Below are 27,173 nucleotides of genomic sequence, written 5' to 3'. Positions count from 1 at the left end.
TGTACACGAACACCCATGCCCAGTTGATCAGTCTTAGACTGGCATATCAAACAACACAAACCATCCTCACTCAAACACACGTCCTCCCGCAGCAAACCCCCCCCCCCCCCCAATTTTTGCTGCGAGCCAACAATTCAGACATCCGAAAAGCCCCAAAAAAGGCCAAAGAAAAGGCAGCCCGGAACAAACACACCTCAAAACTAGAAAAGCACACCAACGTGGCCTCATCCCATAATTTCCGCAGTACCTAAAAGGAAACTGGGCGCCGAGTATCACGACGCAAAGCCCCGCGGCGATAACCCTTCAAAGCCTGCCGGACCAAAAAACTCCTGGACACATCCGGCAAGCCCCGGAGACGCAACCAAAAACCCACAGCCGCAACATCACTGAAAAAGAAACCTGGGAAGAAAAAGATTCCCCTAACCAATAGACCAGCTATGTCTGAAAATCCCCAAACAAATCGCTCCCACCAACCCGATCCAGCAACCGCTCCCACAAGACCCATACAGACGAATAAGCTGACCAGGTGCCGGATCAACCCTGAGGAAACCCCAAGGCCACGTGCCAGAGCCACTGAGGACAAGGCAACCCCTGGACCTCCGCTTCTGGAACCAGCTGCCGAAAACAATCCCACTGTAAAAGAGAAAGGGAGTCCGCAATTGAATTATCCAACCACAGCACATGAACCGCTACAAAACAAGCATTCAACTCTAAACCCCTAAAAACAAAATGCCGCAGCAGCCGCAAAACAGGGGGGATTTGTTTGTTAATCACTTGAACCACACCCAAATTATCGCAATAAAACCTCACCCGTCTATTCCGCAGCACATCACCCCACAACTCAGTCGCCAAAACAATAGGGAACAGTTCCAACAAAACAAGGTTACCCAACCAACCGGCCGATCTCCATTCCTCTGGCCATGACACAGCGCTCCATTGCCCTTGACAAAAAAAACGTAACCGCAAGAGCCAGATGCATCTGACCAAAGCTCCAAATCCACACTAGTCACCGTCTCCTCCATCCACACAGATTTGCCATTAAAATCAGTAAGAAAAAAACCCCACACAGCCAAGTCCGCACGGACTTCAGCCAACAACCGAACATAGTGACTCGGAACCGTCACACCGGCCGTCGCCATTGCAAGATGCTGACAAAAAACCCGCCCCGTTCAACTTACCCAAAACAGATTGGACACGATGAAGCTGCACCTTCTTCAACCACCCCAACGAAGCCATATCGTTACGCAAATCCTCCACCTTGTCACCAGGAAGTCTACACTCTATCGCCATGCTGTCAATCTCAATGCCCAAAAACCGAATCAACGTGGAAAGGCCCTCAGTCTTTTCGGGGGCCAAGGGAACCCCGAACCGAGTTGCAACCCGCTCCATAGTCTGCAACAAAATCAAACAAACACATGACCCCCCCGGACCGAAAAACAAAAAATCGTCCAGGTAGTGCAACACAGAATTCCACCCCGCCTCCTGTTTCACGACCAACTCCAAAAAAGAACTAAACGTCTCAAACAACGAACATGAAATAGCGCAACCCATCGGCAAACAACAATCAACATAAAACTGGTCTTCCCACTTAAAACCAAGTAAGTGAAAACTGTCCGGGTGAATGGCAAGCAAACGAAAAGCCGCTTCAATGTCTGTCTTGGCCATCAAAGCTCCCCACCCCAACAAACGCACCCATCGAACTGCCGCATCAAAAGACGTGTAAGAAATCAAAAGACGTGTAAGAAACTGAACACAGGCCCTCATCAATGCCATCGTTCACCGACCCCCCATGCGGATATGAGAGGTGATGAATAAGCCGGAATTTATTGGGTTCCTTCTTGGGGACCAAACCCAAAGGAGACACCCATAAACCCGGCAAAGGGCACTCAGTAAAAGGACCAACAACCCGGCCCGCAGCCACCTCCTTAACAATCTTCTCACTAACCATAGCCGGGCGTTGCAAGGCCGACCGCAAATTACGGGATGCCACCACTGGCCCCACCGCGGTGCATGAGATCCGAAAACCCTCCGTAAAACCGATGGACAACAAATCCACCGCCTCCCTATTTGGGTAATTCCTTAGAAAGGGGTCCATCTCATCCACCCTCACTGGCGTCACCCCTCTTCTGCCCAGTCTCAAAACCCTTTCCCGTACCCGGTTTAAAACACCGCGACAAACTGTGGGCCCGAGCACTCATGCTTATACCGGCAGTCTGCAAGGAACTTGCAATATCCCTCATTATATTGCCAGCAACAACCCCTCCTACTTCCACCCTGGGAGTCCGAGGCCGAGGAGCCCCCGGCCGCTCCCCGAAAGGGCTGCTGCCCCACTTTTGGCGCCGCCATCAGCCGCATGCACAAACTAATGTCCTTGTGGTCCCAACGAATGCTAGGCCGGACTGCCTTCCTCTGCCGAAATTGCTCATCATAGCGGAGGCACACAGACCCGCCATAGACCCTGTATGCTTCCCCAATCGCGTCCATGTAACAAAACAAAAACGAACAATGCTCTGGCGCCTTCTCCCCAACAACACTTGCCAGAATCGCAAACGCCTGTAATCAGTTCACAAAAGTACGATGAATCAGCCTGTATCGCCGTTTCTCCTCATCCTCCTTCTTGCTCTCATAAACCCTACCCCTATCTAAATTAAACTTTTCCAAAGGTAGTAAAGAAAATACATTCGCCCAAGTCAACACATTCGCCCATCCAGATTTTTTCCTTCACCTCCATTTTCAAATGGGCCCCCAACGGCCCCTCAAAACATACATAAATTTCCCCTTTTGCCGAATCCGCCAGCCTCACATCCTCAACGACAGCCCCTTTTTCAACACCCACAGCACCACCGCCAACCACCCCTGCGGGCTCTGCTACTGCCGAGCCAGGCAAACCAACCCCCCCGCCGCCTGTGGCAAAAAAAGGCGCAGAAGCCGAGGGTGCCCAGACCGCCGCCGGGGACGCTCCAGTCCCAGAACCCGCCCCCACGACTAATGACAATATACTCAACAACATCTCCCTAGCAAAATTCTCAGCTCCAACACTAGGAAAGCAAAGCCCACCCTCCACCCCAGGCACATACGAAGCCCCAGTCTCCTTACCTGGCCGTCCCTGGGTGGTAATCCCAGCGGCCGTAGAGCCTCCTGAAGCTGCCCTTGGTGGTCCAGCAGAAGACAAAGCCGACTCCATTGCAGGCCGCAGGCCCCCGCGCCAGTCATCTTCAGGTCCAGAGTACGGATGTAGTGTACGGGAGAGTAATACCCCGTCACTACAGAAGGGTCACTTGGGTACTGTCGTTCCCCCTGTATTTATGGGGAGGTTGGTATAAAACATCTTGTTCATGTAATGCTATGTACTTCCTGTTACTGTGAAATGTGCATGTGCAGGCCGGCTAGGGTGTTATTCCAGCTCTGAGTCACTAGAGGGAGCTAGGGAACCCTAGTTTATATAAGGCCCAGTCAGGAAGTAGAAAGCAGCAGACAGTGGGAGAGGGAGTCAGAGATGATCCTGTGTCTGAGTCAAGGCCAGGCCATGGGTCTGTGAGAGTAGAGCAGGCCTGAAGCCTGCCGACTAGGAGAGGGTAGTATAGGCCCTGTAAACGGGTTCCGGATCCAAGGAAAAGGTTCCCCTCCTGAGTCATCAGCCGTTTTAGCCGAAACGTAATAATCAACCAGCCGGGACACAGAATGCAACAGAGGCCAATCTGATAAAGCAAGAGGTACTCAAGATAACAGAGGAGGTACTTGATAAAGACAGATTCAAGGATACGCCAGAGATAGGGCATTAGACCTTGGAGAATAAGTCACATGTTTCAGGACCAGTCAGGAATAGAGTGCAAGCCGCCTGTACTGCAACTCCTGTGATTAACACTCTGTAAAGAACCTTGCTATAACCGGCCAGTCTGTAACTACTATGAACCAACTGTCTTCATATGCAAACCAACTGTCTTCAATGGAACTGCGCTTCCAATTATGTCCATGCATGATTATTACTGACATTCAGTAAAGTTCCAGTTTTGGTTGGCTATCCCGTGGTTGTTCCGTTATTCCACATTACCTTACACGGCGTGTCACCGTTTAATTGACACTGGCGTCACGAACATTTATGAACTGCCTGTTCCAGTATCTACCCAGATTGAAGACGACAGTGAATCCCAGGTTAGTGGGTTGCTCTGCACTACAAAGCCCAGCATATCCCAGGCTACACTACTGACCCCCTGGGACACTGCACGGATCCACTTCACCCTCTTCCAGGGCCAGCGCCACAGGCACCTCCTCACCAGTCACCAGGAGATCAGAGGAAGAGTGTGCCACCCGGTGGTACTGCTCCTGTTCCACCAGACCTGAGGGCAAGTTCAAACTCCCGGCTCTTCCAGCCAAAGTACAGGTCCGCCTCTCACCAGCAGGGGAGCAGGAAGACACTCCAGGCCTGGAGCCAGCACAGACGACACTCCGCCATGCCACAGCCGCCCGCCGCACAGGTCCTCTCGCCGAGGGACAGGTAGCCCGGCGTGCTCATCGCCGCTCCTCCACAAGCCGGTCGTCGCAATTCCTAGGCTGCCAACCTAAGCTACCAGGCCGCAGCCGCACCGCAGCAGCTCCTCCATCCTCCAGGGGAAGGCCCGCACCGCTACCACTCGCAGCCGGACGCTCAGCCGGCTCACAGGGCTCCACATCCCGTGCAGGTAAGACATCTCGGGCGGAGGACGCCGCATCCGAATTGGATCCCCCACATCGAACAAGGGAAACAGGCCGGGGGGAGGACCCGCCTTCTCCCGAAGGCCCGCCGCGCCGGGCAGGATTCCTCCCTCTGCGGCGGGGTGAGGCGGGCGATGCCTGTACCGCCCGCAGCTGAGGGTTCCCGGAGGGGCTCCTTAGGCGCCGACGAGCCCTAGGGGTAGAATCGGAGCTCCAGCAGCACGAACCTCAGCCAGCATATCTTCCAAGGAGGCCATGACACCAACATCCAACTTCACTCAAAACTGCAAACCAGTCAGATGTACCTCCCCTTAGAGCCCTGTGCTATATACTGCCCGGGAAAATGCACATCCACCCCACGCTGCCCTGTCCTACACTTGACCTCCCCAGACACGCTAACTTCATTAACCCTTTTGATGCCCTCTGTCTTCCCCCTAAGTCAAGCCGCACTTCACTACGGCTACGCCACGCTCCGTTGCTCTTCTTACTTCAGTTAGTCAATATCAATACATAATCGGCAGCCATTTTATGAAACGATAGTGCACCAGCACAGGATATCTGCATGTCTGCAAGTCCAGAAATACTGCTTTGAGACACTGGGGTTAAAAAAACAACAACTTTTTTTTATATAGTGCACATCTAGGATTATCGCTGCATAAGTGACTGTGAAATTTAGGCCAGAAATACGGCTTTCTCTTACTGGGACATACTGGGGTGGAAAAAAGACATCTGTTTCATATAGTGCACATCTAGGATTATAGGTGCATAAGTGAGTGTCACATTTAGGCCAGAATTACAGCTTTGGCATACTGGGTGAAACAAACCCCTCAGTTTCATATAGTGCACATCTAGGATTATAGGTGCATAAGGGACTGTTCATTTTAGGCCACAAATACGGCTTTTTGCTTACTGGGGTTAAAAAACCCTCTAATATACTGCACATCTGGGATTTGACGTTCATAAATGACTGTGAAATTTAGGCCACAAATACGGCTTTTTGCTTACTGGGGTTAAAAAACCCTCTGATATACTGCACATCTGGGATTTGACGTTCATAAATGACTGTGAAATTTAGGCCACAAATACAGCTTTTTGCTTACTGGGGCATACTGTGGTGAAAAAAAACATCTGTTTCACATAGTGCACATCTAGGATTATAGGTGCATAAGTAAGTGTCACATTTAAGCCACAAATACGGCTTTTTGCTTACTGGGGTTAAAAAACCCTCTGATATACTGCACATCTGGGATTTGACGTGCATAAGTGACTGTGAAATTTAGGCCACAAATATGGCTTTTTGCTTACTGGGGTTAAAAAACCCTCTGATATGCTGCACATCTGGGATTAGACGTGCATAAATTACTGTGAAATTTAGGCCACAAATACGTCTGTCATACTGGGGCATACTGGGGTAAAAAAAAAACATCTGTTTCATATAGTGCACATCTAGGATTATAGGTGCATAAGTGACTGTGAAATTTAGGCCACAATTACGGCTTTTTGCTTACTGGGGTTAAAAAACCCTCTGATATACTGCACATCTGGGATTAGAGGTACATACGTTACTGTACAATTTAGGCCACAAATACCGCTGTCATATAGAGTTTAAAAAAAATATTGAGTGCAATAACCTACATCAGGGTTTTTATTGGTGGTTAATAATTTTTAACAGACTTAACCACTTTTTACTTTGCTTGGTGAACGCTAACTATGAGGCAAAAATCTAATAAGGGACGTGCTCATGGTCATGGTGGTGGTGTTGGTGGAGCCTCATGGTGCAGGGAGAGGACGTGGCCGTTCTGCCACAGCTACACGTCCTACTGAACCTATTACCTCAGGTCCCAGTAGCCGCCAGAATCGACAGCGATATTTGGTCGGGCCTAATGCCGTTCTAAGGATGGTAAGGCCTGAGCAAGTTCAGGCGCTAGTCGATTGGGTGGCCGACAGTGGATCCAGCAGGTTCACATTATCTCCCACCCAGTCTTCTGCAGAAAGCGCACAGGTGGCGCCTGAAACACATGCCCATCAGTCTGTCACATCACCCCTGTGCATATCGAGGAACCTGTCTGAGCCTCAAGTCATGCAGCAGTCTGCTGTTTGAAGACTCTGCTGGCAGGGTTTCCCAAGGCCATCCACTTAGCCCTTCCCCAGGGGTGGAAGACATAGAATGCACTGACACACAACCACTTATGTTTCCTGATGAGGACATGGGAATACCACCTCAGCACGTCTCTGATGACGACGAAACACAGGTGCCAACTGCTGCGTCTTTCTGCAGTGTGAAGACCGAAAAGGAGGTCAGGGAGGAAGACTGGGTGGAAGACGATTCAGGGGACGATGAGGTCCTAGACCCCACATGGAATGAAGGTTGTGCCACTGACTTTCAGAGTTCGGAGGAAGAGGCAGTGGTGAGACTGAGCCAACAGCGTAGCAAAAGAGGGAGAAGGGTGCAAAAGCAGAGCAGCCATCGCCAAAACAGTTCGCCTGCTACTGGCCACCGTCACCAGGGACCGAGCACACCAAATTCAGCTTCAAGGAGTTCCCTGGCATGGCACTTCTTCACACAATGGGCTGACGACAAGACCCGAGTGGTTTGCACGCTGTGCCATCAGAACCTGAAGCGAGGCATTAACGTTCTGAACCTTAGCACAACCTGCATGACCAGGCATCTACATGTGAGACACAGGCTGCAGTGGAGTAAGCACCTTCAAAACCAAGAAAGGGCTCAGGCCCCTCCTGCTCCATCCTCTGCTGCTGCCTAGGCCTCTTCCTCTGCCTCTGGAGGAACGTTGGCGCCTGCCACCCAGCAAACAGAGGATGTGCCACCAACAACACCACCTCCATCACCAAGCATCTCCATCATGTCACACGGAAGCGTTCAGCTCTCCATCTTACAATCCTTGGAGAGAAAGCATAAATTTCCACCTAGCCACCCTCGATCCCTGGCCCTGAATGCCAGCATTTCTAAACTACTGGCCTTTGAAATGCTGTCATTCAGGCTGGTGGAGACGGACAGCTTCAAACAGCTCATGTCGCTTGCTGTCCCACAGTACGTCGTTCCCAGCCGCCACTACTTCTCCAGGAGAGCCGTGCCCTCCCTGCACAACCAAGTATCGGATGAAATCAAGTGTGCACTGCGCAACGTCATCTCTGGCAAGGTCCACCTAACCACAGATACATGGGCCAGTAAGCACGGCCAGGGATGCTACAGTCATGTGAAAAAATTAGGACACCCTTTGAAAGCATGTGGTTTTTTGTAACATTTTTAATAAAAGGTTATTTCATCTCCGTTTCAACAATACAGAGAGATTAAAGTAATCCAACTAAACAAAGAAAACTGAAGAAAAGTCTTTTCAAGATCTTCTGTAAATGTCATTCTACAAAAATGCCTATTCTAACTGAGGAAAAAGATAGGACACCCTCACATGTATTCCCTCTTAAATTGGCTCAGATCTCACACAGGTATATCACACCAGGTGCACATAATTAGTAGATCGTTACTCTGTATGTTGAATGAGGCTTGCCCTATTTAAACCTCAGACATTTAGTTTGGTGTGCTCCTGACTGTTGAAGTGAGAGTGAGCACCATGGTGAGAGCAAAAGAGCTGTCAGAGGACTTCAGAAAAAAGATTGTAGCAGCCTATGAGTCTGGGAAGGGATTTAAAAAGATCTCAAAAGATTTTGAAATCAGCCATTCCACTGTCCGGAAGATAGTCTACAAGTGGAGGGCTTTCAAAACAACTGCCAACATGTCCAGGACTGGTCGCCCCAGCAAGTTCACCCCAAGAGCAGACCGCAAGATGCTAAAAGAGGTCTCCAAAAACCCTAAAGTGTCATCTCGAGAACTACAGCAGGCTCTGGCTACTGTTGATGTAGAAGTACATGCCTCTACAATCAGAAAGAGACTGTACAAGTTTAACTTGCATGGGAGGTGTGCAAGGAGGAAACCTTTGCTTTCCAAGAGAAACATCGAGGCCAGACTGACATTTGCCAGAGATAAAGTTGACAAAGACCAGGACTTCTGGAATAATGTTCTTTGGACAGATGAGTCCAAAATTGAATTATTTGGACACAACAGCAGAGGACATGTTTGGCGTAAACCAAACACAGCATTCCAAGAAAAGAACCTCATACCAACTGTGAAGCATGGAGGTGGAAGTGTCATGGTTTGGGGCTGCTTTGCTGCAGCAGGACCTGGTCAGCTCACCATCATAGAATCCACGATGAATTCTACTGTGTATCAGAAGGTGCTTGAAGAACATGTGAGACCATCAGTTAGAAAATTAAAGCTGAAGCGGAACTGGACCATGCAACATGACAATGACCCAAAACATACTAGTAAATCAACCAAAGATTGGCTGAAAAAGAAGAAATGGAGAGTCCTGGAATGGCCAAGTCAAAGTCCAGATTTGAATCCCATTGAGATGCTGTGGGGTGACTTGAAAAGGGCTGTACGTGCAAGAAACCCCTCAAACATCTCACAGCTGAAAAAGTTCTGCATTGAGGAGTGGGGTAAAAATTCCTCAGACCGATGTCGAAGACTGGTAGATGGCTACAAGAACCGTCTCACTGCAGTTATTTCAGCCAAAGGAGGTAACACTCGCTATTAGGGGCAAGGGTGTCCTATCTTTTTCCTCAGTTAGAATAGGCATTTTTGTAGAATGACATTTACAGAAGATCTTGAAAAGACTTTTCTTCAGTTATCTTTGTTTAGTTGGATTACTTTAATCTCTCTGTATTGTTGAAACGGAGATGAAATAACCTTTTATTAAAAATGTTACAAAAAACCACATGCTTTCAAAGGGTGTCCTAATTTTTTCACATGACTGTATATCTCCCTAACTGCACACTGGGTAAATGTAGTGGCGGCTGGGCCCCAGGCGGAGAGCTGTTTGGCGCACGTCCTTCCGCCACCAAGGATCGCAGGGCATCATTCTTTGCCTCCTGTTGCCTCCTCTTCCTACTCGGCTTCCTCCTCTTCTACCACCTCTTCATCCGGTCAGCGACAGACCTTCACCACCATCTTCAGCGCAGCCAGGGGTAAACGTCAGCGTCCGTTCTGAAACTGATGTGTTTGGGGGACAGGCCCCACACTGCGCAGGAGTTGTGGCGGGGTATAGAACAACAGACCGACGAGTGGTTGCTGCCAGTGAGCCTCAAGCCCGGCCTGGTGGTGTGCGATAATGGGCGAAATCTCGTTGCAGCTCTGGGACTAGCCGGTTTGACGCACATCTCTTGCCTGGTGCATGTGCTGAATTTAGTGGTGCAGAAATTCATTCACAACTACTTCGACATTTCAGAGCTGCTGCATAAAATGCGGGCCGTCTGTGCACGCTTCCGGCGTTCTCATCCTGCCGCCGCTCGGCTGTCTGCTCTACAGCGTAACTTCGGCCTTCCCGCTCACCGCCTCATATACGAGGTGCCCACCAGCTGCAGCATGCACGAGTGAGTCGCACTGCGGAACAGCACCACTCCAACACCAATGACTGGGCCTCCATGCGAGACCTGTGTGCCCTGTTGCGCTGTTTCGAGTACTCCACCAACATGGCCAGTGGCGATGACGCCATTATCAGCGTTACAATACCACTTCTATGTTTCAGTGAGAAAACACTTAGGGCGATGATGGAAGAGGATGCGGCCCAGTATGAGGAGGAGAAAGAGGGGTCATCTCTAAAACTTTCAGTCCAGTCTTTTAGAAGTGGCTCAGAGGGAGGTTTTTTGCAACAGCAGAGGCCAGGTACAAATTTGGCCAGCCAGGGCCCACTACTGGAGGACGAGGAGGAGGAGGATGGGGATGAAGAATATTCACAGTAGGGTGGCACCCAACGCAGCTCGGGCCCATCACTGGTGCGTGGCTGGGGGGATATGGAGGACACAGACGATACGCCTCCCATAGAGGACAGCTTGTCCTTACCTCTGGGTAGCCTGGCACACATGAGCGACTACATGCTGCAGTGCCTGTGCAACGACAGCAGAGTTGCCCACATTTTAACGAGTGCTGACTACTGGGTGGCCACCCTGCTGGATCCCCGTTACAAAGACAATGTGCCGTCCTTAATTCCCTCATTGGAGCGTGATCGGAAGATGTGCGACTACAGGCGCACGCTGGTAGACTCGCTCCTGAGAGCATTCCCGACTGACGCCGGGGGACAAGTGGAAGCAGAAGGCGAAGGTAGGGGAGGAGGAAGAGGTCGCCAACGTAGCTGTGTCAGCGCCAGCACCTCAGAAGGCAGGGTTAGCATGGCCGACATGTGGAAAAGTTTTGTCACCTCGCCGCAACAACCAGCCCCAACTGCTGATATGGAGCGTGTTAGCAGGAGGCAGCATTTGAACAACATGGTGGAACAGTACATGTGCATACGACTACATGTACTGACTGATGGTTCTGCCCCATTCAACTTCTGGGTCTCCAAATTTTCCACATGGCCAGAGCTTTCCCTGTATGCCTTGGAGGTGCTGGCCTGCCCTGCAGCCAGTGTACTCTCTGAACGTGTATTTAGCACGGCAGGAGGCGTCATTACAGACAGACGCATCCGCCTGTCCACAGCCAATGTGGACAAGCTCACGTTCATTAAAATGAACCAGGCCTGGATCCCACAAGACTTGTCTGTACCTTGTGCAGAATAGACAGTTCTAACAGCCTCAACCTTCCATCCTTGTACTCAAGTGCAGTTATTCCTTTTTTTTTTTTTATATGTCCCAATATTTTGTTGATACCCCCTATGTAAAAATGCTAAATAACACACATCTGTGTTGGCTACCTAGTCCTCCTTTGCTGCCGCTTCCACTTAGACCGCCACGTGAGCCTAGACCGCCACATCCACCCATTCACCCATTCACCGCCTCCTCAACCTCTTCCTCCTACATAATTAATTTCCCTATCCACATTTGTTTGCAGAGCATTTGCCATGCTCTTAAGCACATTTTGCTGCCTTTTGCAGCCCTCTAGCTCTTTCCAGAGCCATTTTAGTGGCCATTTTAGTGGCCAAAAGCTTGGGTCCCCATTGACTTTAATGGGGTTCGAGGTTCGGGGTCAAGTTCGGGTCCCAAACATCCAGGTGTCCGCTCAACTTCTCAACTTCTACTCTTGGTCTTTATTTGTTTGGACAATAATTTCCCATATATGTACTTCCTTTGACCTCATTTACCCACATACTTTAGGCCAATGATAATAATTGAGTTATCATATTTCTTGTTATTACCTATCCCGAACCGTGTAATGTTATCTTCGGACATTGTATGCGCTGTCTGGATGCTATAGTGCGGGGACGCAGGCATTAGGTTCGCCCTGCATCTACTTACTACTTTTATCCAGTGTCCGAGATAACGCAAGAGTCCTGGCGCATGCGCCCCGGGATTCTCATGAGAACTCAGGTTTGTACTGTGACGTCATGCGCTTTACGTCTGATACGTGCATGAGCTGTTACAACATGAGGACGTGTTCATATCAGGTGAGTGGGTATTTAAACTGGTGGCGGTAATCTATGCGTGCTGCTGGTCATCACATTGGCCACTATTGCCACAGCCATTGTGCTACTTGTTTTCTCGCCTGATGAACCTTCATATTGAAGTTGGGAAAACATGCCTGGAGACCATGAATAAGGGAGTCGTATCGGACTTTCTGACCATCATTTATTAGGCATTCCTACTTTGGGATACTCCAGATAGGGACTCTAGATCTAGGGGCAACGCTTATAAGTAGTATAGTTCTCCCACCCATGGGTGCTTTCCTGCTTTAGGTAGGGAGAGTATAGGCTGTTAGGGATAGTTATCCCATTCCTGCCTATTTGTGTTTGTGTGCCGCAAGCTTCCTTCATCATATCCTTGCTGGGTCATCATGATTTATCATCAGTTGACATCTATCAAGAATTGGTGACCGAATCATGGACGCCATATTTTCCATACCATCCCACCTATGATCTATAGTATCGTGAGTAACCGCATAGCGGTAACCCTTCAGTTGCTTTGCCTTCACTGGTTTGAATTTCCAGTTGGTTATCTGTACCTATATTCTGATTATCTACTTTGTTTGTATATTTGTTCATTTGGTGGGTCTTATTTTACCCTCTATATTAAAAGTGACGTTTTAAAGGGTATTATAGGCAGATAGTGCTTAAACACACATGGTGTTATAGTGGGAAAAATTCTACCTTTGAATTGGAAGCAGCAAAAGTACATTGTGGAAAGGGTAAGGTAATAGTGACACATGGTCATAACAGTAGTGGCAGCAGTAGCAGCATAGCATGGAACAGACAAGGCAGTCGATCTGCTGTTAAGAGGTAGTAGTAGTGGTAGTGGTGGCTGTATAGCTTTAATAGTGTTGGCAGTAGAGAATTTACAGTGAGAATCAGCAACTGCGGCACAGCAGCAGCTAAATAGTACATGTTGGTTGACAGGCATACAGCAGTAGTGGCATGATGGTAGCAATGGCAAGACGGGGCACTGTCAGCCAGGCTAAATCTATTCATTGGCCTAAGCTGGACAGTGCAAAAATCCTACCAGATCCATGCCTTGTTCATTTTGACAAAAGTGATATTTTGAACACTGGCGGAGGACAACTTCATCTGTTTGGGTGTCAACATATCCCCGGCAGAGCTGAAAACCCTCTCCTAGATGATACTAGAGGCTGGGCAAGAAAAAACAGAGAAAGCTTACTGGGCCAGTTCGAGCCACCATTCCTGTCTGCCTGTCCAGAATTCAAGGGGGTCAGGGAACAGGGCCAGAAAGAAAGGCCATAGTCCAGGTTTGATTGAACGTGGGCATTGAGGCAGTAGGTCTCCATTTGCTGATTTGCCTCAGACTGACACTGCATGTGAAAAATCCATCATATTGAGGGGCTGAACTGGCTGCTGCATCTTCTGCTGTCAGTGGCAGCAGATACTGTGGTAAATCTGCAGGGGCCTCATTTTCAGACACACTGGCAGCAGTGTTTCCTGGTAATAAGGTGATTTAACCATCCTTTTGGCAGAAGGAAAATATTCCATCATTCCAGTGAGGGTCTAAAGTCATGGATATCCAGTAATCATGTGGCTTCATGTGAATGATACACCTGTCAGTATGTATGTGCAATGAGCCCCTGAGGAGCACTTGCAGATGATGGGAGTGGTAGTGGCCCAGATGAGATATCACAGTGTACTCCCTCATACTGTTGCTCCTGGGGATCAGGCAGATCTTTTCTTTAAAGGATGAATTACAGTACATCCAGCTGTCTGCATAAAGTGCACTGTCTCTATACCCAGATGATGAGGTATGGCAGCTGGCAAAATTGCAGACAACATGCCTCTAATATAGTTTTTTTCAGATCAACACTTCCTGGTTTACACAGAAGCATGAGTCATCATCTGCTTTGCATATGCAGATCCCAGAGTGTGCTGACTGTGTTGCATAACAGTGGCCTCTAGGGCCCGGAATGCCAAATGACAGCTCCAATACAATTTAAACATAAATATCATACAGGCAGAGCTTATCCACAATCTCACATGCCACCCCACTAGAAGTTGTCGTTTTCGGCAACTCTCCACACACAAACTCATCCTGGGCACAGCACTGTGGAGGCACACCAGCATTGGACCTCGCTGACCTTCTCAGATTGGGGGTTTCAGAAATACTGGGGGCATCAGGCATATTTGACAAGAAAGGAGCTGTTGATTGCTCAGCATTGCATCTGGGTGGCAAACCCGCCATGGCCGGAACCTCTGTGGACACTTAGGCGGGGACGACCCACCATTCCTCCTCTTCCTCATCGGAGGGACTTTCCTCCATACACACAGACTCATCAAAATTGCAACATCTCAACATATTACGGTGTAAGTTCCGTGAGGGTCTCCCTCTCCCTACTGGCTCTACCTCATAGACCGGAATAGTGGGGTCTAACCTTCTCTTCACCGTGTATGGAACTGCCTCCCACCGTCCATCCAACTTCCCTGACGGCCATTTGGCTTTGACCATCACCCGATCACCAGGGACATACCCATCTTTCTGCACTGGTCTTGGGTTAGGGTGTACCAACTGTCTCAGGCGCTCCCCCACAACCTTGTGGACCGCTCTCAGCCGGCGGCAGTGCTCCTGCACACATGCAGTGATACTTCTCGGTGGGGGCTCCATCGGGTTGGGCATGTGGAGCTCTTCAATCTCCCGTCCGGCTCGTCCAAACATGAGCTTATGTGGAGAGTATCCGGTGGTACTGTGTTGTTATAGGTCCACATCAACTCAGGTAAGTACGCGGGCCAATGGGCTTTTTGACCGTCTTCCAGAGTCCGCAGCATCTGAAGCAAGGTGCGATTGAAGCGTTCGCCCACCCCGTTTCCTTGTGGGTGATACGGACTGGTGCGGGAGCGTTCAATCCCATACAGTTGGTACAGTTCATTCATTAGAGTACCCTGAAAGCATGCTCCCTGGTCAGAATGTATCCTCCGTGGACACCCGAACACTTGTATAAAGTGTTTACAAACAGCTTTGGCGGCCGACTCTGCGGTTTGGTCTCTGTTGGGCATAGCCACCGCATACTTGGTACGAGTACGAGTGTCCTGAGGTAGAGTATCCAATCTGTACATAATCGATCATCAGAAGTTCTAGGGGCGCTGAGGTGCGGATGGTCTGTACAGGAGCCCGCTGTTCAGTACTCTTACTCAACCCACAGGAACGACAATTAATACATGCCGCGGCCACTATGTCAGCCAGATCTGGACTGTATACTAGCCGTTGGAGCCACTTGAACGTTTTGTCGCTCCCAAAATGAGCTCCCTTTTCATGAGCTTCCCTGGCGGCCTCTGGTCCCAATGACATGGGAATGACAATCTGTTGCCGGTACTGCAGCTCTGACTGTAAGTATACGATACGGCACAGGAGGCCCTGGGTAATTGTCAGCTTATCCCACTGTCTTAACAACTTCTGACCCTCTGGGGTCAGGCAGGCTCGTTCTTCTGGCCGAGGCCAGATCTTGCTCCAAACCCATTCTTTCACTTTCAACAAGTCTCGGCAGCTATCCTGGACTCTCTCCCAATCAGTCAACGTTTTCCCCAGCACCAGCGTCATTCCAGACGCCACCCTACTTGAATGTGCCACATCCGGGATCAGAGGTAAGCGACCAAGGTCAGGAGTTTCAGTATCCTCTAACTTCTCATCGGCTCTCTGAGTCGACTGTCCTACTGGAACTCGAGAGAGTGCATTGGCGTTGCCATTCTCCCTACCAAACCGGAACTTGATGCAGTATTGGTACTTAGAAAGGCGGGCCAACCATCTTTGCTCGAGTTCACCGAGCTTGGGATTCTCCAGGTGTGCCAACGGGTTCTTGTCCGTCATCACAGTCACTTCTGCACCAGTCAGGTATTCCGCAAACCTTTCGGTCATGGCCCACACCAGTGCCAGCAGTTCCAGTTTAAAGGAGCTATAGATATCAGGGTTGCGTTCTGACTCTCTTAGGGACCGGCTCCCATAGGCGATTACTCTCTCCCGTCCATCCTGGACTTGGGACAATACGGCCCCCAGACCATGTAGGCTTCCATCAGTATACAGCAGGAATGGGGTATCAAACCGCGCGTAAGCCAGGTTCGGCGCATTGGTCAGCGCCTCTTTCACCGCTTCAAAGGCCTCTTGTTGTCGGGGCCCACAGTAGACAGGGAGTTTCTTCAGGCCCCCAGCCGTGCCTCTTAGCAACTCGTTCAACAGGCCCACCAGATGAGCGAAATTTGGTATGTAGTAGCCAGCCAGTCCCAAGAACGCCCGTACCTCCCGTAGCGTACTTGTCGGGGCCACTTCTGAACGGCCTCCACCTTGCTGGGGGGTGATTTTACCCCCTCCTGGGTGACCACATGTCCTAAGTACTCTATCTGCTGTCGGAACAGCTTGCATTTTTTTGGCTTGATCTTGAGCCCATGGTCTCGTAGCCGTCCCAAGACTTGTCGCAGCTTCTGGAGGTGATCTTCAAAGGAAGCCCCGAACACTACTATGTCATCCAGGTATATCAATACTGATTTGAAGTTGAGGTTCCCCATACAGTGTTCCAACAATCGCTGGAATGTCCCTGGAGCATTGGAGAGGCCGAAGGGCATCTGGTTGAACTTGTAGAGTCCCATAGGTAAAATGAAGGCCGTCTTGGCTCTGTCCTTCTTGGCCACCGGCACCTGCCAGTACCCACTAGGCAGGTCAAGAGTTGAGCAGAACTTTGCTTGGCTTAGGGCTGATAATGACTCCTCAATCCGTGGAAGGCATCCCGGACGGTCTGAGCATTCAGCTTCCGATAATCCAATCAGAACCGGAGACTCCCGTCTTTCTTCCGGACCAAGACTACCGGAGCAGCCCAGGGACTTTGACTCTTCTGGATCACCCGGTTCTCCAAAATACTGGCCACCATGTCTTTCACCTCCTGAGTTGTTCTGGGTGGAGTGGCAAGAGGTGCGGGGACCGTTTCCGGAGGCCGGGACGGTTCTGCCTTCATCTGGGACACTTCCAGCCGGAGCTCTTTCAATTCCGCCTGCAGGGTGTGGACCACATCCTTTAAGGACTCCGATTCTTCAGACCCCGGCCGGTCCCTTGTAACATGCGTGCTATTCACCACTCTCGCTGCCGCAGGTATGGACTCTTCCTCTCTCTCTACAGCGACTAAGTAGACACTGTAGAATGTTATATCGGCCATTGTTCGGGTCATCTCTTGTAATTTATCTTGTAAGAATTTATTGGAGAGACCCACTATGAACTGATCTCGTAGAATCCGGTCCACCACCCGGAAGCCGCCCATGGCCTCAGGGTCTCGTCGTTGTATTTCATTCAGTGTCTCCTGTAGAGCATTGGAATACTGCATCAGGGTCTCGCCCTCTCGCTGGGCCACTTTGGCCCGCTCCCCTTGGGCTCTCTCTAGCAGGGAGAATATCTTCTCTAGGTTATCTCTCTCTGAGTCAGTCCTTACCATCACTGTCCACCTGACGTCACCCTCTAGGGCTCCCAACGCAACCTCGGCCCGCAGTTCGGGGGTCAGGTTACACATTTTAACCGCACTTCACACCCTTTCAGTCCAGTCCTGCAATGTCATGTTTCTACCGTCATACTTTGGCAGATGACGCATGTATCCTACTGGGGTAGCCATATTGTTTGGGGGCAAGCTGGACTTGCGCCTGTGCACCCTGGGCTGGGTCCTGATCTGGCGCCGGGGGACGATCACCCCCCGTGTTCCCGTCCATAACGGTCGCTGTATCCTGCCAACTACGCCAAGTTGTAAGCCGTGTACCGGTGTGGGCTCCCCAGGATACAGCAAAGTCACAGACAAGGAAAGCGACACTGACACCAGCTTTATATGCAAGAATATAAACTTTACTTTGGAAACAGTATTAACACAAGTACAAACAGTATAAGTAATACCCCAGGCCCACAGTCACCGTCCCTGTCCGAGGGACAGGCCTAGCGCATTGGCGTACACAGCAGAGCCTACAAGTCGTACTGTGCCGCTATAGAGGACACACCTAACCGGTGGCAGACGCAGCAGAGCCTGCAAGTCAATTACTGCGCTGCAGTTCAGTACAGTAAGGCCTAACAAAGCTATAACCCTATCTAACTAGCTAATACAAGGCCTAGGCTAGTCTCTGTTACTTTAGGCGCCAAACAGTAAAGCACAATTGGTAATCAGGTGTACTGACCTGCGTTCATTCTGGGCCCTAGGATGCCGCTTACCCGGGATGGCCACCAAGCTCTCAGCAACCGTGCGGCCTTGCTTGATGATAAGGTTTTCTGTCCATACACTGGAACTGGTCTTCCTGGGACAACCTCTCTTTCAAAGAGCTGTATCCAGACAGGGGACAGCAGATACTCTCCTTCCTTTGAGTGTCCATTCACTGCCGGACATCCGCAACCCAGGATGGAATCGGATTCAGTTCCTCACAGCACAATCCTTCCACCATGTCAGTTCAACACTTACTGGTTTACACAGAAGCATGAGTCATCAGCTGCTTTGCATATGCAGATCCCAGAGTGTGCTGACTGTGCTGCAAAACAGTAGCCTCTAGTGCCCAGAATGCCAAATGACAGCTCCAATACAATTTAAACATAAATATCATACAGGCAGAGCTTATCCACAATCTCACACAATAATGGGCAAAATCTGGCGCATGTGCTGAATTTGGTGGTGCACAAATTCCTAAAAAATTATCCCAATTTGTCAGAGCTGCTGCAGAAAATGCAGGCCGTCTGTGCACGCTTTGGGCTTTCTCACCCTGCTGCTGCTCGCCTGTCAGCACTGCAGTGTAACTTCAGCCTTCCCACTCACCGCCTCATATGCGAACTCCACCTTGCACATGCTGGCCAGACTGTGCAAACAGCAGCACTCGATAGTGGAGTTTCAACTGCAGCACGCATGGGTGAGTTGCTCTGCGGAACAGCGCCACTTCACCACCAATGAGTGGGCCTCCATGCGAGACCTGTGTGCCTTGTTGCGCTGTTTCTAGTACTCCACCAACAAGGCCAGTGCCGATGACGCCGTTCTCAGCGTTACTATCCTACTTCTATGCCTCCTTGAAAAAACGCTTTGGGCGATGATGGAAGAGGATGTAGCACAGGAGGAGGAGGAAAAGGGATCATTTTACAACAGTTTCAGGCCAGTCATTCACAAGTGGCTCCCAGGGTGGGTTCCTACACCCACATATGCCAGGTACACAATTGTCCAGCCAGGGCACAGTTCTGGAGGATGAGGAGGAGGAGGAGGAACCATGTTCACAGCAGGGTGGCACCCAAACCAGCTCATAGGCATCACTGGTGCATGGCTGGGGGGATACAGAGGACACAGACGATACACCTCCCACAGAGGACAGCTTGTCGTTGCTTCTGGGCAGCCTGGCACACATGAGCGATTACATGCTGTAGTGTTTCCGCAATGACCGCTGAGTTTGCCACATTCTAACTTGTGCTGATTACTGGGTGGCCACGCTGCTGAATCCCTATTACAAGGACAACATACCGTCCTTACTTCTGTCACTGGAGCGTAATCGGAAAATGTGCGAGTACAAGCGCACGCTGGTAGACGCGCTGCTGATGGCATTCCCACCTGACAGCAGGGGCACAGTGGAAGCACAAGGTGAAAGTAGAGGAGGAAGAAGAGGTCGCCAACACAGCTGGGGCACCACCAGCACCTCAGAAGGCAGGGTTAGCATGGCTGAAATGTGGAAAAGCTTTGTCAGCACGCCACAACAACCAGCACCACCAGCTGATATGGAACGTCTTAGCAGGAGGCAGCATTTCAGCAACATGGTGGAGCAGTATATGTGCACACGTCTACACGTACCGACTGATGAGTCTACCCACTTCAACTTCTGGGTCTTGAAATTGGGCACATGGCCTGAGCTTGCCCTTTATGCCTTGGAGGTGCTGGCCTGCGCTGCAGCCAGAGTATTGTCTGAACGTGTGTTTAGCACGGCAGGGGGCGTTATCTCAGACAAGCACAGTCGCCTGTCCACAGCCAATGTGGACAAGCTCACGTTCATTAAAATGAACCAGGCATAGATCCCACAGGACTTGTCCGTACCTTGTGCAGAATAGACATGTATACCAGCCTTACCCAGCCATTGTTATACTACAGCGCAATTGCTCATTGTTGTATTTTTGATATTTCCCACTCTCTTGGGGTGTACCCTAATTTAAAAACAAATAAATTAATAAATTAAAACCAAAAACCAGTGTTGGCTACCTCGTCCTCCTCCACCGCCGCTTCCATCTACACCGCTACGTCCACCGCCTCCTCAACCTCCTACAACATATGGACCTTCACCTCATACATCAAGATTAATTTTTGTTAATTTTTACGTATTTTATTTTAAGTCATTTCACTCATTTGTCTGATACATTGTTGGGTTACATATCTAAAATTTTTGGCTTTAGCCAATGTGGACAAGCTCATGCTCATTAAAATGAACCAGGCATAGATCCCACAGGACTTGTCCGTACCTTGCGCAGAATAGACATGTATACTGGCCTCAGCCAGCCATTGATGTACTCCAGCGCACTTTATCTTTGTTTTATTTTTTATATTTCCCAATGTTTTGGGTCTGCCCAAATTTAAAAAATAAAAAATAAAACCAAAAACCAGTGTTGGCTACCTCCTCCTCCTCCACCGCTGCTTCCACCTACACCTCCACATCCACCGCCTCCTCAACCTCCTACTCCATATGGACCGCCTCCTCCTAGATAAAGATTATTATTTTTTTATTTTTACGTATTTTGTTATTTGAGGTCATTTCCCTATCCACATTTGTTTGCAGAGCACTTGCTATGCTCTTAATCACATTTTGCTGTCTTTTGCAGCCCTGTAGCCCTTTCCATGACGTTTTTAGAGCCAGTTTGGGTCCCGAACTTGAACTTTTTTGCGAAGTTCGGCCGAACCCGGCGAACCCGAACATCCAGGTGTTCGTTCAACTCAACTCATATTGTATTCCCATTGAAAATTGTCAATACCAATGCACAATGTCTTTGTAGTTTGCCTCTGTCTTTAAAAAGCACTTCCAATTTTGATAGTACCATTTAATAATAATAATAATAATAATAATCTGTGTACCAAGCCCGTGACTTTTCATTTATAGGCTTCATAATACAATGCAGGGGCGTTGCTAGGGTCTCTAAAGATCCGGAGTCCAAGCCTCAATGCATATGTCCCCAGTCGACGCCTCCTGCCCGCACTAGCACTAAAGACATTTTAGGGTAAATGCACATGTTCAGGATTTATGTGCGGACAATCCGCACTGAAATCTGCAGGTCTTCGTAAGGAAATCTGTGCAGTCAATACGCATAAGTTGGGGTGTATTTATATGCAGATTTTCCTCTCCCCATTGATGTGAATGGAGAAAATCTGGTCAGGAAAAATAATATAAATTGACATGCTGCAGATTTTAAAATCTGCACCGTAGGTTAAAATCCGCACCGTAGGTTAAAATCCGCACTGAAAAAATCATCTGCATGAGAATTTCAAATTCTCATAAAGTATAGCAGGCTGGATTCCCAGCCTGCATTTGTGGGAGGGGCGTAGGGTATTTAGCCGGCTCACGCCCTCCCTCTGGTGTCGGCATCGTGCAGTGCTTCTCGGATTACGGCGACGTCATCCGAGTGCGACTTCCGGTTCCGGCTTGAGCGACGAAGCAGAGGCTGCGCTTCTCCCGTGCGGCGGTCTCTCGTTTGGTAAGTGCCTTCAGCTGCTTCCCCGCCACGCCACATCTCCGGGCGCCTACCTCCGGCTCCGCTTCCACCATCAGCGCGTCTCCTTGCTGCAGCGCTCGCCCGCGCACCATGCCCCGCACCATCCACTACCTCCCCGATGCGTTCCACGGTGGAACGCATCGGCATGCGCAATCCCGGAAGCTCCACTACCTTCCCGATGCGTTCCACGCTGGAACGCATCGCCAACTAACATCACACCAACCATGGGAGGTGCCTTCCCTTACCAGCGTTCCCTGCGCTCCATCGTGGGGGCACACAGGGGGAACCCCATTCCATCATACTGTGCTCCAATATGGGAGGCACACCATCGCTCACTCCCGGTTCCTCCACCACGGCATCTCCCACAGGTGTTTTCCACGCAGGGTCACATGTCCAGGTCAGAACAAGCTGGGCAGGCACCTCTCGGGAGGATGCCGTGGCCGGTCGGCACGGGCACCTCATGCGGGCTTTCTGGAGCAGCCGCGGGTGACGGGGCTAGGCACGCTGCGGTGCCGGTCCCGGTCCCGGATATAAAAAAAAAAAAAAAAAGGGAAATGTCCGCTCCTGTTCTAGTTCACCTTGCCGCCATCTTTTCTCCTTCCAGGCACGTCCAGGTGGTTTTTCTCTTCCTGTCTTGCACTAACATGTTTCTCTCCGTGTCCTATCGCCTGTCACGTCCAGGCTCACTGCCTGTCCAAATCTCCTGATACGTTCGAGTTCCATTATAGGTCCGGTTGCCTGGTATGTCCGGGGTTTGTTTTTTCAGCATGTCCGCCCACCTTGATCCGTCAAGGTCTCCAAATGTCCAGGATTGCCTCCACGCCCTCCTGCCCGATACGTTCAGGTTGTTCTGTGGGCCTTCAGCCTGACACGCTCAGGTTTCCGTTTCGTGCCTGTTTGCCCGACACATCCAGGTTCCCGTCTGCATGTCCGTCCACCTGATACGTTCAGGATTCCGTCTTCGTGTCTGTCTGCCTGATACGTTCAGGATTCCGTTTTCATGTCCGTCTGCCTGATACGTTCAGGTTTCCGTTTTTCGTGTCCGTCTGCCTGATACGTTCAGGTTTCCGTGTTCGTGTCTGTCCGCCTGATACGTTCGGGTTCTCTGTTCCGGGTTTTTCTGCCTGATACGTTTCAGGTCCTCGTCATGGCCTCTTACTGGTTAATCCTTCGTCATGTCCTCCCTCCTGTTACGTGTGGTTCATGTCCCGTTTTGGTCAGTCATGTTGGTGACCTGTTCGTCTTTTCAGATTCATTCTTGGGGTCGGCACTTCTCGTCACTTTCCTTTCTTACTGTCCTGTTCCATCTTTCTCCCTCTCCACAGGTGCACCTATCACGGTCAGCTCAGGCGTCTTCATCTGTCTCGTTTGGGGCCTGTCGCTCGCCATTGCCATCACGCACGGGTCATGTCTCCTCACTGCCTGCCACACTGGTCAATTCCACACTGGCAGCCAGTTGGGGCCTCGTTTCCAGACGCGTCTCGGCTCTCGGTCGTGTTCAGGGCCCGGCGATCTTCGTTCGCTCGGTCACGCCAGGTCATGTTCACCACTACCTGATACGCTCAGGCCGCTCGGTTTTTTCGTATTTTTCTTTCAGGTTGTCCTTCCATCGCCTGGTATCGTTTCAGCGTTTCTTACGTTTTTGGCCTGCCACCTCCAAGGTTCCTTTCTTCCGTTTTCATCACCACGTAAGTTTCGTCTTACCAGCACATGTTGGGGTACCTCTCTCCGCAGGTACCAGATAAAAAATTGTTTTTTCCTCACTTACCAATCTCAGATTCGCAGGGTGTGAAGTTCACCCTCCTCACGGACTTGCCCGAGTTTAGGTGCAATTGCTCCCAGGTTCCCAAACAATTTTCCACCCCAAACCTCCTGAGGCTTCAGGTAAGATAAAAAAAAATAAAAAAAAATTCAGAGGGGTTGCACGAGGAGTTGTCAATTCACGTCAGATCCGTCCACAGGGTCCGGTTTTCTTCGCGCAACATGTCCCACGTCTCGGACATTGAGGACTCGATGTCCATCCCTGAGTCAGCGGTCTCCGAGGCAGCCAGCCACGCATCTTATAGGCATTGGACCATCCCCAAGATGATCGCCGAGCTGAGGAAGAAAGGGATCCGCCACTCGGCATCTGCACGGAAGGCAGAACTATATCGTCTGCTCTTTCCCGAATCTCCCGGCACTCCCGAACCTCCCGGAGCCTCCGAAGAACCGGTCTCCATGTCGACCATCCAGCTCTCCCTGACCCAACTCCACGCGACCATCAATAATCTAGCGTCTTCGATGTCACACATTGATTCCAGGCTCCAGGCCGTCGAGAGCAAGATCGCTACGCCTCCTCCTCCGCCAGAGCCCGAAGCCGTTCCTTCTACTTCCCAAGCCAACGTCCCAGGTACAAGTCTGGTCTCTCCAGACATCGCCCCCGCTTTCTTTGTGCCAGAAAACATCAGGCGGGATATCCTGGCAGGAAAGGACATAAATTTGGCCGCCATTCTAATCTCTACCCATGACACGGTCGAGAACCGGACAATCGCCTGTGGTGATGTATCAGTGGTGCTGAGGTCCAAGGATGTCCGCCTCAACAAGAAGCTGTCCATCCCCGAATTTTTGCTGACCTTCAGCCTGTACCGGGACATAGTCTGCTCCATTCATCCCCACCGCAGGGCAGAATTAGACACATACATGTACAAGGTCACCGAGCTGGGTTACAGATATGGCGGTACCGCCTTCTACGAGTATCACCGGTCCTTCTCTGCCAAAGCTGCAGCGGCTTTCCTCCAGCACCAGCATGTTACCAACTGGGCGGTGTTGGATATGGAGATCTTTTGCAGGCACTTCGCCGGGCAAAAATCCCCAGCCTGTGCCAGCTGCCAATCGGTCCTCCATTCATCTGATTGGTGCCCCCATGTCTCCAACCCATCCTCGGCCAGGCCCACATTCAGCTCAGGGGCGCAGAAACCCAACCCCACCACGGACAAACTCGGTCGTCCCATCTCTTTCCTGGGAAAAAATCAGATCTGCAACAACTTCAACCTGGGTTTTTGCAGTTATGATAAATGCAAGGCTTTGCACGTCTGCGCCATCTGTTTCAGGGCCCATCCCCAGTCCTCCTGTTCTCAACGCACGTCAAAGCGCTCCTGACTAGGCGGGCTCAACGTTGACCTGTTACTTTCCCTCCTCCAACAACATCACGATCCCAGTTTTGTCCGATTTCTCACACAGGGTTTCTCGGAGGGTTTTCATACCGGGCTAGTCACCCTTCCGCAGATCAGTCATGAGTGCCCCAACCTCCTCTCCTCGCTGGCGGATCCCGGGGCGGTGGACGCTCTATTGGAGGCAGAGTTGCGGAAGGGGTTCATGATCGGTCCTTTTGCGGAATCCCCGTTCCCCCTGTACCGGGTCAGCCCCATAGGTCTGGTGACAAAAAAATCATCCAATAAAAAAAGATTAATCTATGACCTGTCTGCTCCTCATGCATCCAGCATCCCCAGCCTAAATTCTCTGGTTCCGTCGGACGAGTTCTCTATGCAGTACTCGTCCCTGGACAAGGCCGTGGAGCTCATTCTACAGGTCGGGGCAGGAGCGTGGCTGTCAAAAGCGGACATCGCGGATGCCTTCAAGTTGCTGCCTATCCTGCCTCACCTGTGGAAGTTCTACGGCATCAAATGGAGGGCAAAGTATTATTTTGCCACCCGCTTGACGTTCGGGTCAAAGAGCAGTCCCTGGCTCTTTGACCAGTTCGCCCAAGCGCTCCATTGGCTCTTGGTCAACCATGCCCACTGCCCGAGGGTCATCCATTATCTGGATGACTTCCTGCTCATCGAGCAGGCCGTACAAGCCCCGGACAGGTTGGACAGCCTGTTCAGCCGCCTGAACGTTCCAGTAGCTCCAGCTAAGGTCGAGGGCCCCGCCAGGGTGATCACCTTCCTGGGCATCACCCTGGACACCATCAGGATGGAGGCCAGCCTCCCCCTGGAAAAACTCAACAAGTTAAAGGACTCTGTGGCCAGGCTCGTGGGCACCCGCACGGTGTCAAAGTTGGAACTCCAGTCTCTTTTGGGGTCCTTCAACTTTGTCGCCAGGATCATGCCCCAAGGCAGGTCTTTCACCGCCGGCTTGCTCAGACTCCTCCCAGCAGCCTCAGATCAAGATACCCTCATCCACCTCGGGCGTGATGCGCTGGCGGATCTGGCCATGTGGTCTCTATTTTTGTCCAGCTGGAATGGCATCTCTCTCTTTGTTCCTCAGTGGGACGAGGCCTCCCCCCTGGTGTTCTCCGATGCTGCGGCTTCCCTCGGTTTCGGGGCCATCTGCGGGGATCAATGGTTTGCGGGTCCCTGGCCCGCGCAGGTCTCCTCAGACCAGGAGGCTGCCAGGTCCTCCCCCCTGCTCGAGGTTTATCCCATCGTCGCAGCCGCTCTGGTCTGGGGGCAGTCATGGAGCAACAGGCCAGTGTGCTTCATGACTGACAACCAGGCGGTGGTCGACATCCTCACCAGGGGCAGATCCAGCTCCCCCAAGGTCATGCGTCTGGTCCGCAGGCTCACCTGGCTGTCTCTTCTAAATAACTTTCGTGTCATCTGCAGGCACATAGAGGGCAAGAAGAATACCGCGGCCGATGCTCTGTCCCGGTTAAACTTTAATTTGTGGTCAAGACCTGGCGAATGTCGACGTGCTGCCTGTGGGATGCGGACCGCTTAAACAGGTACTGGTCCCTCCCACAAATCCAGGCTAGCCTGCGGCCAGCCTTAACACTTGTTTTTTCAGGTCATGCCGGGAGCTCGGAGAGTCGGGATCAACCCTCCGGGGTTCGAAGCCCTGGTCATGGACTAGAAGAATACATTTCCGCAGCCCACGGTCTCATACGCAAGTCTCTCTCGGCCAATTCCGCCTGGAACTATTTAACAGGGTGGAACACCTTCAGGCGTTTTGCCCGCCTTCACCCCAGGGGGGGCAGGGACAGAGTCTCCTTCGTCCTGGCCTTCCTGGCATACTGCCACAAGGAACTCCATCTGTCCCACAATACCATCAGACTTTATTTAGCGGGCATCCAGCACCACCATATGATCAGTCACCCCAATCATGCCTCCTTCTTTTCCTCACAGGCGGTCAAGGCAGTTCTGAGAGGCATCCAGAAGCTCTCTTCCCCTTCCATCCCCACCCGACAACCAGTCACAGGGGAATTATTCCAAAAAATTTCTGCCGCCCTAGATGGTAATCCCTTTGGCCCTTTTAGAAGCTTGATCCTCAAAGCCGCTCTCTACCTCAGCTTCTATGGGTTTCTCAGGTCGGGGGAATTCTGCTGCACCTCAGCCCGG

The sequence above is a fragment of the Bufo gargarizans genome, chromosome 4 (assembly GCF_014858855.1).
Source record: "Bufo gargarizans isolate SCDJY-AF-19 chromosome 4, ASM1485885v1, whole genome shotgun sequence".
NCBI classification, from domain to species: Eukaryota; Metazoa; Chordata; class Amphibia; order Anura; family Bufonidae; genus Bufo; species Bufo gargarizans.
Note: the sequence above shows the minus strand (reverse complement) of the source record.